The sequence below is a fragment of the Lissotriton helveticus genome, chromosome 6 (assembly GCF_964261635.1).
Source record: "Lissotriton helveticus chromosome 6, aLisHel1.1, whole genome shotgun sequence".
NCBI lineage: Eukaryota > Metazoa > Chordata > Amphibia > Caudata > Salamandridae > Lissotriton > Lissotriton helveticus.
In genome coordinates this window covers 1,673,580,342-1,673,598,069 of record NC_136067.1, presented here as the reverse complement: position 1 = coordinate 1,673,598,069, position 17,728 = coordinate 1,673,580,342, and the positions used below count along the sequence as shown (strand labels likewise).

The 17,728-nt window shown below is 40.4% G+C and overlaps 1 protein-coding gene and 1 pseudogene across 2 annotated transcripts in view; one reads left to right on the top strand and one right to left on the bottom strand.

The window, feature by feature from the left end:
- The window catches only part of PLCB1 (phospholipase C beta 1), a 2,228,480-nt gene that overhangs the window by 1,964,523 nt on the left and 246,229 nt on the right, over positions 1–17,728 (bottom strand). The gene's annotated exons all lie outside the window — the stretch shown is intronic.
- LOC144761860 (cold-inducible RNA-binding protein pseudogene) lies at positions 8,099–8,563 on the top strand (annotated as a pseudogene).

Here is a 17,728-nt window from a genome sequence, read left to right as displayed (position 1 = left end):
TCCTTTGGTGCAGTCTCAAACTGCCATTTCAATTAGGCAAAGTCAACCATTTGCTAGTCCCAAACCTTCCCTTTTAGTACTCATAAGTCATCCCTAAAGCGGCTTCTAAATGCTGCTAGGGCAGGGTACATGTTACTTAAAACTAGGCCATGAGTACTTAAGTTTTACCTGGCCTCACAGTGCAAGACACATAGAGTAATTTTTTACTCTTATTTATAAGGCTGTCTCTCCCATAGGCTAACACTGGGTAACCTTATTACACTTAATATGTGATAACTACTTCTTCCACTCAAGTGAATACTATTTAAAAAAATTCTCTTCAGTGGTAAAATCCGATTTTCAGTTGCAATTCTGAAAAATACCACTTTTTGAAAGTTGAAAGTGTTCTGCCTGAACCAAATGTTCCTTTCTGCCAGTGTCCTAGGTCACATGACTGTGAATGGCTTTCCTGTGGTGTTTTTAATATTCCTTCCAGAGTCTTCCTGATAAGATGGCTGGGGAGGTGTTATGCCTTGCCCTTGTTACACTTCAAAGGGCCCTGCCTGCCACACACATGCACACAAAAAGGAAAACCAGGTCTGTCCTTGTCTTTGTCACCATAGACTGTTTAAAGACAAACACAGCAGAAAGGAAAGAACTGACCAGAACCATTTTTTGGGGTATGCCAGGGCATTTCCCCACACAAAGCATGGCATGAAATATAAATTTGGAACCTTCAGAACTCTCATCAGAATTCTCCTGGACTTGTGGAAGACTCTGAAGAAGGACTGCCCTGCTGTCTGAGGAAGGAAAACTGGACCTGCTGGGCTTGAAACCAGGCTACCTAGAAGTGACTCCAAGGTTCAGTTAGCTGACCTGTTTGCACAATAGTGACACAACAAGCTCCAGAGGCCTGTCCTGTAACTGCCCAGCTGACCAGCACCAACTGGACCGGCCTGAGCCCTGCTGCTGACCTCTGCTGAGGGGAGTCCTGACCAAGAAGAAGTGCACCCATATACTGGAGTATAGGCAGGATTGGAGAGCACCTCTCCTGCTTCAAGACCACAAGTCCCAAAGTCCAAGTGAAGATCCAGAAGTTTATGGTCTGTTCAGGAATAGACTCCTCGTGTTGCGCAATGACCATCCATGACACGCACTGCAACGAATCACCAATGATGGCCTATCCTTCATGTCAGCTTTGAGTATCCTTACCAATGGCGGTAGTCCACATCGACCACCACTGTGAAGCTCCAGTAACAGCCAACTCTGGCCCCAGTGTTGAGCTTCTCCTCACTCCGACAATCATCTTCTTGTGGCTAGCACCATTGTGAAGCTCTGCTGCAGCTCCATATGTGAACTTGGACTCAGAGAAGATAAAATCTTCAGTGGGATGGATCTGGTCCATGTATCTGACCTGAGCTCCATTGCAGTCGACCTTAACTTGTGACCTGGTCCAGCATGACCAGGTAACAATTTGTGCTTTGTGATTTGTTACACTATTTTCACTAGAAACTAAAAATAAATAACTCAGGTTATACTGATTAGATTTTTGTCCTTTTAGTGCCATTTCATTTATTATCTATCTTTCTAAATTAATTTGGAATTTTTCTTGTGTTGTGTTTTCACTTTATTACCGTTTGAGTGGTGAATAAATCCTTACAATGTCTGTAAGTAAAGCCCGACTGGTTTTGTGCCAAGCTATCACAGGGTTAAACACAGGTTTATTTAGTGATGCTTGTGGTTCACCGTGACAAAGAGTGTGTTTATTATTTGAGTGGGGGCTTCCACCACTTTCAACTAATAACAGGTATTTTGTAATCATTCAAGTAAGATGGTAATTTTTGTAATCAATTTGCTAGTTACTAAATGATACTTATCTGGATTCTTAAAAGATGGTCTGCCTGCATTGCAGGTTTTCAATTCATAGATTTCTACCTGGCTATCTTCAACTGAATTTTATTCACTATCTGTTTTTTTAAACATGACAACTCTTCTCCGATTGTAAATGCAGCCATCACTTTCTTCACAGTATTTTTAATAATGTTGACAATATCTCTAGGCTCAGTACACTTAGACCTATAATAAGAGCTGTGGGAGCTTTATGAGGTTCACTTTCTTAGTCCTGTCAAAGTGTTTTCAATTAAAAATCTCGCCCAACATCTTCCATTGAAACATCATCCCAACCCTTTCTACAGTTCATCCTCCCTGGTACTAACTTGTTGACTGGTCTTCTGCCCTGGAAAAGTTAAAAAGGAGTTTTATTGGTCACAGAGTGAGGAAACAGCCTGTAAGCAACTAACCTGTCTTGTAGTGTTTTTTCCAGTCCAGTCTGTTAGTTTTAACTAGCTGAATTCTATCTTTCAAACAGTGATCGAAACGTTCTACCATTCCATTGCTATCTGGATAATATATAGGACATCTGTATGTGAAATGCAGCAGCATTGTAAAAACTCTCAACTTCCCTTGAACATAGTTGCACCCCAATGTCAGTAAGCAAAGACATAGGAAAAACCTCACAGCAAACAACTCTTCAAGGAGTGCCAGCAGTAATGTGTCTTACACAATAAACGTCTGGCCATCTAGAGAACATATCCATAGCTACATTTATATAGGGGTACTACTCTCACCCTTCAAAGGTCCCTTGATAGCTAAAGAAATGTCTTCCCATGGATCATTTGCAAGATCTCTACAAATCATAGGTAGGAAGTGTGTTTCTTAAGGATTATCACTAGTGAGATATTCCTCACAACTTTTGATGAATCTCTCCACCTCTAAGTCAAAACATGGCCACCAAAAAATAGCTCAGATGCATTCTTTCATTTTAGCGTCCCTGGAGTGTCCTTCAAGGGCAATGTCAAAAGCCTTGTTTCTTAGCTTAAAAGGTACTACTATTTTCATTCCCCTTAAGAATTATTTCTCCCTTTCAGAAAATTCATCCTTTATTGCATGGATATTGTAAAAGTAGGATCCTGTTCAACTTCATTTCTCTACTCTTGTTCCTGAATGGGACTCCGTGTAACAAAGCAAACACTTTAACCAAACCAAACTTCATCATCTGTGGTAATAACATCAGATTGTGTCTCAAAATTCACCAACCTTGACAAAAAGTCACCATATGATTTATTTTGCAAGGAATGTATTCCAAAGACTAAACTAAACTCAAAAAATTCATATTCTGATATGAGTTGAAACACCGCCGACCCCTTTTTTTTTGTAAAAGTCTCTTTCGGGAGTTTGTGGTCTGAATAGATAATGAAAGTATTCTCTCACAGGAAATTTCTGTATCTCGTAACTGCTAAGGCCTTCTTCTCTATCACAAATAGTAGGGTTTGACCCTTTTATGCATCTTATATGCAAAAGAGATTACATTCCCACCTTCTAGATCATCTTGCAAAATACCAGCACTAAAAGCAATTCTGATTGGCATCATTGACTACAATTTTATTTCAGGTTAAAAGGCATGTATTGAAGGAGCAATGTGTAGCTCTTTTTTTAGGACCATAACATCTTGACATAAGTCATTCCATGCACATTATTTACCTTTTTAGCACATTTATCTCATGGTAATCATTTTGTTGGCGAGGTTGGAGATTATTTGACTGAAACAAATCTGCCATTCCCAACAATGACTGAACATCTTCTTTGTTAGATGTTGCTTCAAGGTTACAAATTGCTTACATTTATTTTTGATTTATCATCTCTCTCAAATATGATGTGGTCTAAATGTGTAATTTCTGCCTCCCCAAGTTTGCATTTGTTTCCTTTAAGATCAATCCTGTGTTTCCTCATCTCTTTACAACACCACATACCTTGTTGTTGTGTTCTTCACAAGAGGCACCAAGTACATTAACTTAAAAACACTTAATACCTTCCATGTCACCCAACAAATTGTGCATTACTCTCTGAAAAACACAGGCTGCTGAAGTGAGTCAAGAAGGCTTTCTAAGAACCTTGAATAATCCCATTGGAGTAATAAATGTGGTTAACTCCTGTGAACTCTCATGAAGTTGTTATTTGGTGGTAGGCAGAGGCTAAGTATAAGATAGTGAAAACCTTTGCCTCAGTGACTGGGGAGCATCTTAACTAAATTAGGAAGGAGACATTTTTCAACTATTATCTCTTTATTCAAGTTTCCCAGGTCAATGCAGAGCTTTACATCTTCATTAAGCTTATGAGCCACAGTACCAGGGGCAAGCTAGCTGCCTCAACAGGAACAAATATTCCCTCCTTCCAAACAGACCAATTCTTACTTGGCAGTACCCCGCATAGTAATAGCCAATTTTCTCACTCTGCATACAGAGGAAATTGCCCCCTGTTAAATTTGATCTTGTGAATCCAACTCTTCAAACAACCCAACACAGAATTGATGACTGTAGGAAAAATGTTAGTAAAGTTGTCACTCGCACCGCTCAGCTTCTCTTCATTGGTAGAACACATACTTCTCAAACACACACTTATGGATTAGAATTGGGATCTAAAAAAATGTGAACAATTGTTTTGCTGTGACCAACCCAAGGTGTCATCCCCTTTAAAGTACACATAGACCTCTACTTCAGTAAATCTACCTTTGAACCAAATTAGGGCTTTGAAATACTTTAACTTCTTTAACAACATTTTGCCATACTGAGGAGGCATACAATCAATTGTTTTAAATGTACTTTGTCAGCAATCAAATGTATACATACCTGTACAGAAATTGTTCTTAACCTGGAACATGAATCAAACATACATGCAATCTCTTTGTTCTCAATTTTTACCACATCAGTAGGATTTCCTTTGCATGTTACCAACTTGTAATGTCACATCCTCACAAACAACCTTCACACAATCTTTAGCAGTACTACCACTTCTACAGTCCTTTATGAAAAGCATTTTTGCTACACTTATTGCAAGTTACTTTCAAAGCAGGGCAATCCCTAGAATTGGACATATGACCAACTATACCAAAACAATAGCCTTTTCCTTTACATGGTAGCTTAGATTTGACTTTAGAGTTAGTCTCATTGATGCTCACAACTCCTTTCTTCTACTCTTTTTTTTCTCAGAGCTACGTTTCTGAACACAGCTTCACGTATTCTGCTTGTTTAGCTATAGCAACATCAGTGGGAGGTGGTTCATTCTGTCTTTGACAGATTTGAAATGTAACACAGATCCCTTATTATCTCATCAACCATTGAGCCAAATTTGCATGTTGGTGCTAACCTTCTTAACACGGTTATGTATTCTTCCAGGAACTCATCTTCTTTCAGTGCTTTTTTGTGCAAATATTATCTTTCTAAGATTGTACTCAACCTTAGAAAGTAATGTAAATCACGTTTCTTGACAGCAATTTCAAATTAATGTAATTCATTAGCATAGTCTGTGCTTAAATCTGGTAAACCTTCTAACACCTCTTGCTCCTCAGTCCATAGTCAGTGTAAGAGTAAGGCTGATTTGCTTTTAGCACTTAGATTGATGCCACAGACTCTACAAAAGTTAAAGAATATGTTTTCCCATTTAGGTTCACCAGGATGTGAAAGAAAAGAAAAGCTGGTGGTGTTATAGTCTAAATACTGTTTTCTAACAGTAGATTGCCACATATTTGTATATATTCCCTGTTATGTCCATAAGATTGGGATAATTTCCCCAAAATTATTGTGAGGGAAAGAGGTGGAATCTACAAAACCTGTTACTTCCAGAAATGGTAGCCATTGTGTATATGTACAAGCCTGCAACAAAGATAAGCCGTAAAGTGTATTAGTCCCTGTTTATGTGGCACAAAACACTGCACGTCAATGTTCTGCACCACTAGTGAAAAATACCTGAAAATTGTTTAGAGTGCAAATCACTGACTTGTACCAACTACGATTATGTTGTTGATGATATTGTTAATGGTTAGTTTGCAACATGCAAAACATTGACATACTAAATAAAAGGAAAAAGGTATCTTCACAAATTGTAAGCTGACTTTCTATGTGCAAATCAATGTCTTGCACTCGTAAAATAAAGACCCCAATGATCAACATTTCAACTCTTTGTTAACATGCCTGGAGTGCTGAATCAACAGAACAGCTATCAATTAACATGCTTGGAGTGTGGTTATGCGAGAGAGCTTGCTTTGTCTGGTTAGTCAACAGATCATTTCAGTCGCATAAACTCTCCCACAATCCTTGGAAAATATTTGAATGTTTCTGGGTTGCTTAAGAGAAAACAGTGAGTCTTTTAAACATTTGTAGATAACGTGTGAAAATGAAAAACGCACATTCTCTCGCTATGCCTTGAAAAATAGGTGAACTCACATTCTTAACACATTGAGGAAAACATGAGGAAATCTTTCTTTTCAAATGCATTATCCATGCCTGAGTCACACTCTTCTACAGTTCTTGGGCATTGCTGTTTGGAACAGACTGTTCCTATTGAAGGAGGGCTGAAGCTGATATACAAATGGGTGTGTCCAAACTGAGGGTGGGGTGCAAAATGATGATGGACTGGGATATGGCCCTGAGCAATTACCAGTGGCTGTGGTTAATTCAAGCATTAAACCCATTAATTTCTTTGTATAATTTACAGTGGTGCCCTAATTGTGACAGGTATGCCCAGAAGTGGGTCCCGTGCTCACTGGACCACTGCAACCAAGCCACACCTATTGAAAGAGCCCCAGTAGTTGTGTTCTGGTTCAGGGAAGTTCTCACCTGTCAGTTCCAGCTAGAGTGTTCCTATTGGAGCAGAGTCGAACTGATCTGCATATGTCTGAGTCTATAATGAGGTGGAATGGTGAGAAAAATAACAAAGGACTGGGATGCTGACCTGAGTAATTACCAATGGCTGAGATCTATTCAAGGATTGCACCCATCACTTTTTGTATACTGCTACAAAAAATCAATGCTCATTAGCAAACCCACACTTCTCCATAAAAGTGCTGCAAATTCAGGCTATTAATGCTAGTTCAGCTTCTTATACACTTAAACAAACTCAAAAGGAACAGAGCTCACTATTAGTTATATCCATAGGAAACTAGAGCTTGTATGTAAAAGCATCATGGAAAACGTCACATATTAAATTAAACCTGCTAAAAAATAGTCAACTGTTCTACTAATTAACAATCTTTCACGTGGTAAGCTATCCTCAAGATGAATGAATGGCTTATTTTTTAACTTGGGAAAGCACCTGATTCATGCCTTTTACATCTGTGTATTCCAGGAGCGGCAAAGTTAAAGTGTTTCTAGTTTAGTAACTGCATAACTTGCCTGAAGGGCTGTACAAGATATAATGAATCATTTATAAACAAAGGTGAAGGTGCATAGCTAAAGCTGAAATCAGCTGTTAGTTATTGTTTATGCAAATGCAAAGAAAAAAAGAAACAAGCAAAAACAAAATACTGCAGGCACCCAACAGACACGTATCAAATATGTATGAAATCTTTAATAATCTAACAATGTCAACAGGTTACATTTCAGAAAAAAACAGTTTTTTTCTTGGTTATTTTTCAGGAAAGGTTCTTGAGGTGCTGTGTTTTCTGCAAAGGTTTGGGATTAGGACACATTTTTCAACATGAAAAAAGTATTTGCATTAATTTACTCAATGTTTTCAACTGACAGAACAAACATAATTTAGGTCTGTCTTAGCCAACCCCTTTTGATTTTTATATTATATATGTACTTAGCTATACAGGCCTGTAGTCAATTGTCTTGATTCATTGGTCTGTTGTTGTGTCTTTCACAGTTTTGTTCAGCCCGCAATAGCATTAACTATGGGACAAAGGCTTACCCCACTTCATACCTTGGCTTACATCTCTATTATTGACAGCATTCTACTCTTCCACAAAGTGAACTTATCATGAAAAAGCAGGCCCCTCTACTGCCAGGGAAACTGGCCTAAGAGTCCCTTTTCATGAAAGAAATAATTACTTAAGCACTGACTTTGTAATTATAGTTTTATGACAAGTGCTGACAGTTCCTCAATACTGCCACCATGCTACTTGTGTTTCTTCATATGTACACATTGTAGGCATAGTTCATTATTTCTGCTTCAAATAAGATTAAAAATGGCTGAACATACGTGCACATTTGTCTGCACCCATGCACAGATATCTTCTCGGGAATTTTGAATATCTGTGAAGTCTGCAGCTCGATCTGGAATCATGTCGTCCGATGATGGAAAGCTGTTCGTGGGCAGCCTGAGCTTTGACACGGACGAGCAGAACCTGGAGCAGCACTTCAGCAAGTACGTGCAGATCGCGGAAGTGGTGGTGGTGAAGAGCCGCGATTTGCAACGCTCCCGGGGCTTCAGCTTCGTCACCTTCGAGAACCAGGAGGACGCCAAGGACGCGCTGCAGGCCATGAACTGCAAGACCCTGGATGGGCGGCAGATGCCGGTGGACCAGGCCGGCAAGTCTGAGCGCGGCATGCGAGGAGGGTACCTGGGCGGCTTGTCCAGATGGGGCTTCCGTGGAGGCCGAGACCATGGCGTAGACAGCTACGGCAGTAGCTGCTTCGACTCCCGCAGCGGCGGATACGGGTGCTCCAGCGACTACTACAGCAGTGGCAGGAGTCAATGCGGCTACGACCACTCCGGAGGCTCCTACAGAGACAGCTACAACAGCTAAGGGCACGGAGACGCTAGGCCGCGGGACTGGACGGTAGCAGCATGAAGAGGCAGAATGAAGCCTTTCCTTCACTCCGGCGCTCCCACCAAAGTCCTCCGAGTTTCCCCCAATGAGAATAGCCGGCGATGTTGAGGACTCCTATAATGAACTGAAGTGTTTATACTGTATTCTAGAGCTATATATTTTTATTAAACTATTTTTCTTAGACTAACAGCCATCTTGTAATGGTTATTACATTATAAACAAATAAAGATGACTACTTATGTGTGCACTTATATGTGCATGCACAGCAGGCTATTTTTTCTAAAAGGTTTTTATAAAAAACATTCTCTAACAGAACAATACTGGCAAAGTCAAAAGGTCAGCAGCCAACGCCACACTCACTGGATTTACCAGTGCTTGTTTTGAATCTCAATACAGGATGCATTACTTGTGGTCAAAGTGGAGGAGGTTTTGTCACGCGGGTGAATCAAGGTAGCTGGACATAGGCATAAAGTACATTAAAAAATCCTTACATCCAAATCATTCAGAACATTGTATCTTCAATAAATCAAGATTGTGTCAAAATACTGACTGTCTCATTCCAAGTGAGAACAAAGGTAAACTAGGATGTGATGGTCATCTTCGGACGCCTAGTGTCTAGGCGCTTACACATGAGAACCTTGCTTTCCAGTAGCCGCTTCTGTCTGCTTGCGTCTCGCTCAGATCGAAGACTGAATTGTACTACAATCATCTTTGGAAAATCGCCTTCATGATATCAGCTGGATTTCTTCAATGGAACTGATTACTAGAGTGCAGCCATCTGTGTTTGTATGGAGCTGGAGATTTCTTCAAAGGTGTTATTGTCTCATGACTGATTCTATTAAACTAAAGTTCCACTTTTGTCTATGGAGTGACAACCCCCCTTTTCTTCTAAGGACTTGAAATCCTTTTTTTAGAGTGACAATCTCCTATTTCTTCTAAAGACTTTAAATTGCATTGCTGATTAGGTTTTTGAATGTACTATAAACAGTGTTCAATATAAATTTAGGTAGTTATATATCTTTACACCACAGATGAGTCAGGGGTTAAACTAAAGTTTGATATTATATGTTACAGTTGAACCATTTATATTCACAAACACATCTAGCTGCAGAGGGCTAACCAGCTCCAAAAGATATATCGTACACAGTATTTTAAAAAGTATAAGATAGTTCAGTTCAGAAGACTAAATAGTGGATGTTGTTTGCAGGAATGGCTCCTCCGCAATGGCGGAGTGTCGCCCCACTGGCGGCTGAAAAATAATATCATCATTTAATTTTTCAGCTTCTGGCTCAGCCAGAGTGTGTAGGCAGGGCCAGGACCATAAGAGGTTGAGGAGGACTGGTTGGTGCTCCTGTGTGTTTCGCTGGCCGTCCTAGGCCGACCAAACACACATAGGTTTTTCCAACCCAACTGCTTTGCACAGCTGTGTTGGAGAAACAGCACTAACTCTCTGTGGCTGAGTGGAGCGTCAAACCAGCCCGCTCAGACCAATCCCCATTCTGCTCTCATAGCATGAGAGCACCGCAGGGATTACACAGGGAGTCTGTGATGCTGTACCAATGTATGCTGGGGCTAGCAAGTACCGGAAGACCGAGGCGCGAGCCGGCCCACAGTGTAAGATAAGTCTCCTTTTTGTTATTATTATTAAACTGACCCCGCGCTCCCTCTACCGTGCTCCTCCCCGCTCAACCTCCACTCGCCTCACCACTTTTTGTTTGTGGCAGCCGCTGCTGGTTATTTATTTATTCTCTAAAGAGCTTGAATATATGAGACAAATCAACACCAGGTCCAAGAGAGGGTGCTATGCAGTGACCCGTGTCTTTCCAAATTCCACTTTCTCCTATGTTCTCAGAAGTGGCTTTGTGAACCCCTCAAAGTAGAAGGTTGGCAAGAGCAGCATCAATGTTCATACATCCATTAAGTGTAATGTTGAATCAGAAAATGATCAGGTTAAATTCCACTATTAAAGACAAAAATGGCCACAATCGAACTTCTTTAACCAATTGTTTAGAGACAATTTACCAACAGAGAAGAGTCTTTGGTGTTTGCATATTGTGATTTGTTACGCAATAAATATATTTATTTTATTTTCCAAATTACCACTAGAAAACTAACCATGAACCTCAATAACAATCAGTAAAGTACTGTTCACTATCTGGCATCACAGTACTCGGTTATATTGAATGGATACTTGTGGTAAAAAATAACAGCCTCAAACAGTTTCCTACTACAGTGCTTAAAAAAATATTGGGTACCTTGTTAGAGCATTTATTATATTTTTGAGTGAAAGAACATTTATGAAAATCATGCATATCTCTTAACATATTGATTGTTACAGTAAAGGTTGAGCCATAACACATAAAGTGAGCTCTGGTTTGTTGGCAGCTATTTTAAGGAGTTGAAGTGGTGGATCAGATCTATTTCACCATCTAATGCCCTGATTTCAGATTGAACAGTATCGGGGTGATATATATATATATATATATATATATATATATATATATATATATATATATATATATATATATATATATATATATATTCACTGAAAAAACCATAGGTTATAGACCATATATAGTTAGGAATTAGCATTTAAAAAACCTTATTTTACTCACACAAAACCATTGAAATTCCATATATAGTTAGTTGCACTAACTATATATCGCGCACCCGCAATCCACTGCTGATGATGTCACATATTACATCATTCATGACATGGTCAGTGACATCACTGATGACATCACTGATGACATCTCAAATGACATCACTGATGACATCACTGATGACAACATCCAGTGACTGTATTTTTCTGTAAAGTTAAAATATGTCTTGAGTGGATGTATAAGTGTCTGGATGAAGGATTTAGTAGGTGCATGACTGACTGTATGAGTGAGTGATTAAATGTGTCTCACTGAATGCATGGGTTAGTGACTAAACTGTCTTAATTTGTGCATCATTATGTCTGTTGTTCTGTAAACTGCTGCATGTGTTGATCATTAGCTATACGAGAGGCTATATGTGTTATTAATTGGTTGCCCAAGTATTTCTATGGGAGATTGAGTTTGTGTGGGGGTGGCTGGAAGGTGTGTGACTCTATGCATAGATGTGTGAGCAGTTTATTCACTAGGTGTATGAGTTCAAGAGTGCATGTGGAAACAGCTACATGGGCAGTTGACTGTGTGCATGAGTGTATTGATGAGTGAATGGATATCTCAATGCTACATGTCATAGTAAGTACATATGTAAAACACAGTACATGTGAGAGTTGGCATATATAAATAACTGTGCATGAGAGCCACTGAATGAGTGAGTGGTTGTATCGATCATTGTGAACTTGTATCAGGGATTGTATAAGAGAGTAAATATGTGTTAGTATATGTTTCAATAAGTAAGGTGTGTTTAACTGTATAGTTGAAGAAATGGAGGTGAGATTGTTTCTTTGCATGACTGACTGGGTGTGTGAGTAACTCCATGGATGAGTGGCAGTGTGTGAGCGTCTGTATACACTGAGTGTATCTAAGGTTATATTAGAGTCTGAAGAGGTTTATCGTATTAGCACAAGAATGATGTCAAATGAGATGTCATCAGTGATGTCATCAGTGATGTCATTTGAGATGTCATCAGTGATGTCATCAGTGATGTCACTGACCATGTCATGAATGATGTAATATGTGACATCATCAGCAGTGGATTGCGGGTGCGCGATATATAGTTAGTGCAACTAACTATATATGGAATTTCAATGGTTTTGTGTGAGTAAAATAAGGTTTTTTAAATGCTAATTCCTAACTATATATGGTCTATAACCTATGGTTTTTTCAGTGAATTTCATTGGTTTTTTAACAGCTAATATCTGTAGCTGTAAAATGTATTCTTCTTTAAATCCAAAAATATATTTTATATGTTTATGAATAAATTTTTTTTTAAATATTTTTTTTTCTTCGTTCCCGCTTCGCAAATCGGGAAGCTTCCCGTTAGCTGACCTTGATGCCGCGAAATAGACCGCGAGCCGGTAAACGTTTCTTTACCGCAAGTGCCGCGTTACAAAACAACATCGTGACGCCTCCCGTCCGCATGACGTTTCACGTTGTCGCGTGATACGTCATATGACGTACTACGTTAGCGAACTGGTACGCGAAGCGAGTCGCAAAGCGCAGGTTTCTGGAAGCAAACTGGGAGGCCCTGCAAAGCGCTTAACGTAAACACAGCAAGTCATGTGACTTGGTAATAACACTTTTCATTGGTTCATTTCACTTTTGGTTTCCTAATGATGTAAGACTAGGTCATATAATCTAAAATGAACACTTTTGATTGGTTGAGAACTCTTGTTTTTCCCAAATGATGAAAATCCCTCCTTCTTTCCTCACTCTGACTTTCATCATTGTGAGAGAAAGACCCTTTGTGATCACTGAGCAATGGCTTCTTTAGTAGCTTCAGCTGGTGCTTCCCCACCACCTCCACCACATCCAAGGAAGAGTGGACCACCTGCTCAAGTTATAATTCAACAAGAAGAAGAAGAAGAGGAACAGGAGGACGAGCACGAAGAGAGGCAGTTTTTGCCTGAGCAGCCCAGGACGTCTCACCGGAAAGAAAACTTCATTTGGCAATTTTTTAAAATTCCCAAAGGTCAGAAAAAAGTAAATGCAAGATACGTAACTTGCCTTGTATGTCAAGATAGACTGTCCAGAGGCACCGACAAAAAATACAGTTTCGGAAACTACACAATGCATCGCCATATGACTAGGTGGCATCCTAACAACTACAGTGCTGCACAGTTTCGGAACGACCTAGATAATCTCCCTATTATGGCCAGAAGATCTGTTGTACCGGAAGTAACGGGACCAGAGGGCAGGGAGATGGTGCCAAATATACAAATGAGATTTGGTGATGTAAAACACATCTGCGCATTTTGCGATGGATTCATTTCCTACGGAGAAAAAAGCATCACTCTGATCAACAGAGCTATTGACTATCATATGCAAGTTTGTCCGAAACGCCCAAAATAATAAATACTTCTTTTTTTTGTTTTGTTGCTCCTGTTGAGCCCTTTACAATGAATCGTTTTCATTGCCCCCTCCAAGAAAAACCCAAAAAAATATAAAACTGTTCCGAAAAATTCAAAAACAGTAAAAAAATGTTCAGAAAAATAAAAAAAAAAGTTCTTTTCAGAACTACCTCCCCGTTATTAAAAAATTGGTACAATATTTGGAACTGTGCCAACCTCTATTTCTCTTAGTTCGCTTCCCAGTTCGCTCCCCGGTACGCGAACCGGAAGCGAACCAAAAACAGTAAGTATAAGGGAAGGAAACAGACACTTATGTTAAAAGAAAGACAGCTATAGGGGAGTAAACTAGAGATACTATTACCCGTAATCCACTGCTGATGATGTCACATATTACATCATTCATGACATGCTCAGTGACATCATCAGCAGAGGATTGCGGGTTTTTTGGCAACATGCCTTATCCACGGTTTAATAACGCTGCCTTTTGCTTTATATAAGTTTTCAAATTGTATGAAATATATACCAATAGGTCGTTATGAACCTTTAGGTAGTGCTTTTCTTCATGAGGTCTGGTCGCTTCCATACACATACAGATGTTTCAAAGATGATCAAGATGTTTATCTGAATGGAGAGGAATGCACTGAGACGCCAGATCATTCACTAATGTGTAGGCACATACAGTTACACGGTTCATGCAACAAACACCGACCAAATATGGCTTGCGTGTTGCAAGGCACGCCAGTTCCTGCTATCATCCCCACGTTCAAGTTGTTGGAAAATGGTAGTTATTTGATGCTCAATAATGAAGATTGTTCTGAGTTAATTAAAAGTATTCCTTTTATCGTAACAGTAAGTGAACGGGTTATTTGCTGCAGAAATGTTCTATTTCCTCCCACACATGAACATAGGGAGTTTTCAATCTGGCCACAAATACCAACCTTGGGACACGTTTCAACGGCATGGCAAGAATAAGAGCTCTTTTGTCTCAGAGAGAGGTGGCCTTGAGTTCGGCCCGTGAAACTTTCGTACTTCACATAGCGAACACCCGTACAGAGGTGCACACCCTTTTCAATTAAGATTTGCCTTTCAATTTCAGCAACATGTTTCCGACTATCTTTAACGCATCCTCCACAAAGTCCCTGGCGCACTTTTTTAAAGTTGTTACCAGTGGTCTCGTGACTTCATTTGAGAAAATCTTTGGAGTCATCCCTGCTTCCTTTCATTCTATTTTCTGCACTCTGGTTCGTGGATTGGCATTTTTACTTGCATTACCAGCGGACGCTCTTGTGCTTTTTTACATTTTTAAATATGGATGTCCCTCCTATGCAACCTCCCACCCTGCAGCTGCTGACACTGTTCCGCAATCGCATGCTAGAATATTATGGCACAATGCCGTTGGCGATATTAAGCACGGCATATGGATTATCTTTTCGATTCTCCTACTTCACCTGTGTCCAGCCTGTATTTCACTGCCTGACCTGTGATTTCGATTGGGCCATTGATTTGTGTCTCTGCGGACCGGTTTCTCCTGACGTCGACTTTAATCAGCTGATGACTCCTATCATTACTCACGAGTTGGTTTGTCCTGGCGAAAGGATTATGGCTGTGGCATTGATGCATGGACTACTTGGTCCCTGGAATTTACTGGCGGCAGCACAGTCTTTCTTGGAACAGAGCTTTCTTGAAAACCCACCGAGCTGTCCTCTGATGGTGATAGAGGATCCGGTGCTGGGAGAGCACGTATGTTCTTTTCCGCTTTTAAATTGGATGGCTGAACTGTTTTCGGATGAAGACGGTGACTTCCTATTGGAGGCTGTTGCAGCTTATTTTGCATACACAGTTATGTCATAGACCTTTTTCATGTTTGATATGCTGAGTACTAGCATTTCATTGACAATTCATTGACTTATTTGTCAAGTTTTTATTATTTACCTTGCCTATTGGCTTAAGACTCGATAAAGTACTTGGCTGTTTTATTTTTCTTTAGCATTAAATTTTCCTAGTTTTTAATGCTTTACCTTGCGGACCGTCCACATATAAACTTGCAATCTGCTCTCATGAGATGGCACTTCTATTATCTTATTCAGTTCGTTTCCGGATCATGAGGAGGTGTCATCTAGGTCCTGGATATCTTTACACCGTGTTAAGTTAGCATGGGCTCATTACCGGTTTAAACGCCATTTTTCCTTTTTTGCAACTTCTGCACACGACACTTAGTTGTTGCTTTAGCTTTCCACCTAGTAGTTCATCGTGGTTTACATGAGAATAATATGTTATTGGTCTACTATCTGCTTTACTTGTTAAACTATATCTGTACAGCGAGTGCTAAAGTTTCAAGAACAACACGATACAGAATTGTTATGAGGTCTGATCTCCACGACTTCATACTCATAACATAAGTGCAACTTCTGCCAATTCTGGGCATGAGGCGGGTTTTATATTGCTTTGCCGAACACACATACACAACAGTTGATGCGGTTCACATGAAGAGAGAGCTGGTGTATGCTGATGTGATTCCTTCAAATCTAAGACACTAAAGTATGGGCACGCCCTAAACCAACACAAAGAGACCTTCTTAGCAAATAATATAATATGTGTATTAGGGAGGGTGAGATATAAGCAGCCGCGGGCCGTGGAGGGAGTTACGGTGAGGCAGGGAGGCGGGGAGGGGGAGAAGCAGGGTGGAGCCCTCTCTACCTTGCCCCTCCCCCTCCCCGCCTCCCTGCCCCACCGTAACTCCCTCCACGGCCCGCGGCTGCTTATAAGTGTTGCTAACTCTTATTCATTTACAGCATGTTAACATACTGTCACCATTCGCTTTTTATGTACTAGTAACTATGCTGGTAATTTTGCTACTGATAATATGTGTACTTGTATTCTCCACCCTGCTTCTCCCCCTCCCCGCCTCCCTGCCTCACCGTAACTCCCTCCACGGCCCGCGGCTGCTTATAAGTGTTGCTAACTCTTATTCATTTACAGCATGTTAACATACTATCACCATTCACTTTTTATGTACTAGTAACTATGCTGGTAATTTTGCTACTGATAATATGTGTACTTTTATTATCTAAGGTACTACGCCTGAGAAGACGGCATTAGTAAATAAACATTTCAAATACACATCTGTTCTTCTTAACTCCATGTTCTGGTTTCTAAGAAATCTATAACGACCGACTGTTCATGAGTTCCACGTATCCTGAGGTACTATAAGTTCATATTCTGGATTGTCTAAACATTGAGAGTTTGTTATATCCAATGTGACACTGTACCTAGCTTGCTAAGGAGTTTTTGATTACTAACGTGAGTTTTGGGACACCCTAATTCGCCGAGGTTCCAATCCTCTGTCCACAGTTCTGTGTGAGAACAGAAACCCTGCGACAGGGGCACCCCCGACCCTTGCTGGAGCTTCATCACACTTGCGATACAACTCCAGCAATGCATTCGCCGAGGTTCCAATCCTCTGTCCACAGTTCTGTGTGAGAACAGAAACCCTGCGACAGGGGCACCCCCGACCCTTGCTGGAGCTTCATCACACTTGCGATACAACTCCAGCAATACGCCACCTTTACGGCACAGATACATCACGCATCTACTGTTTTTGCCCCATGATGCGCCGCATTGTAAATGCAGCACACCATAGGTGACGGAACAGCGGCACAGAATGACTAACACATCCCTGGTGATGCGCCAGTCATCATAAATGTATCCCTATGCTTCTTATCTTGTTAGAGATGAACCGCCATATGTATCATCAAAGTTTTTTGCATTTCCTAAATAGCGAACTTTAAGGAATAAATAGCGATTCTTTACCATTCCTAGTTTGCGATGAGCTATTTGCTAATTAGCCGAATGTAGCCCAATGAAGCCCAATGTAGCCCAATGTAGCCCAAAGATGGCCGCCAGACACACAAAAAAACAAATGTAGCCCAAATATCAGCCAGATGTAGCCCAACTATAGCCCAGTGACAGAATGACCAATCAGCTTCGCAAACCTCCGTTACGCGAAGCGGAGCGCTGTTACAGATATATATCTTTTTTTGAACGTTAATTTCTCAAAATCCACTGGAGCACATATATTGAGACCTAGCAAAGGCACATCGGGCTACCAGTCCCTAATATTTTGCCAAGTTTCGTGC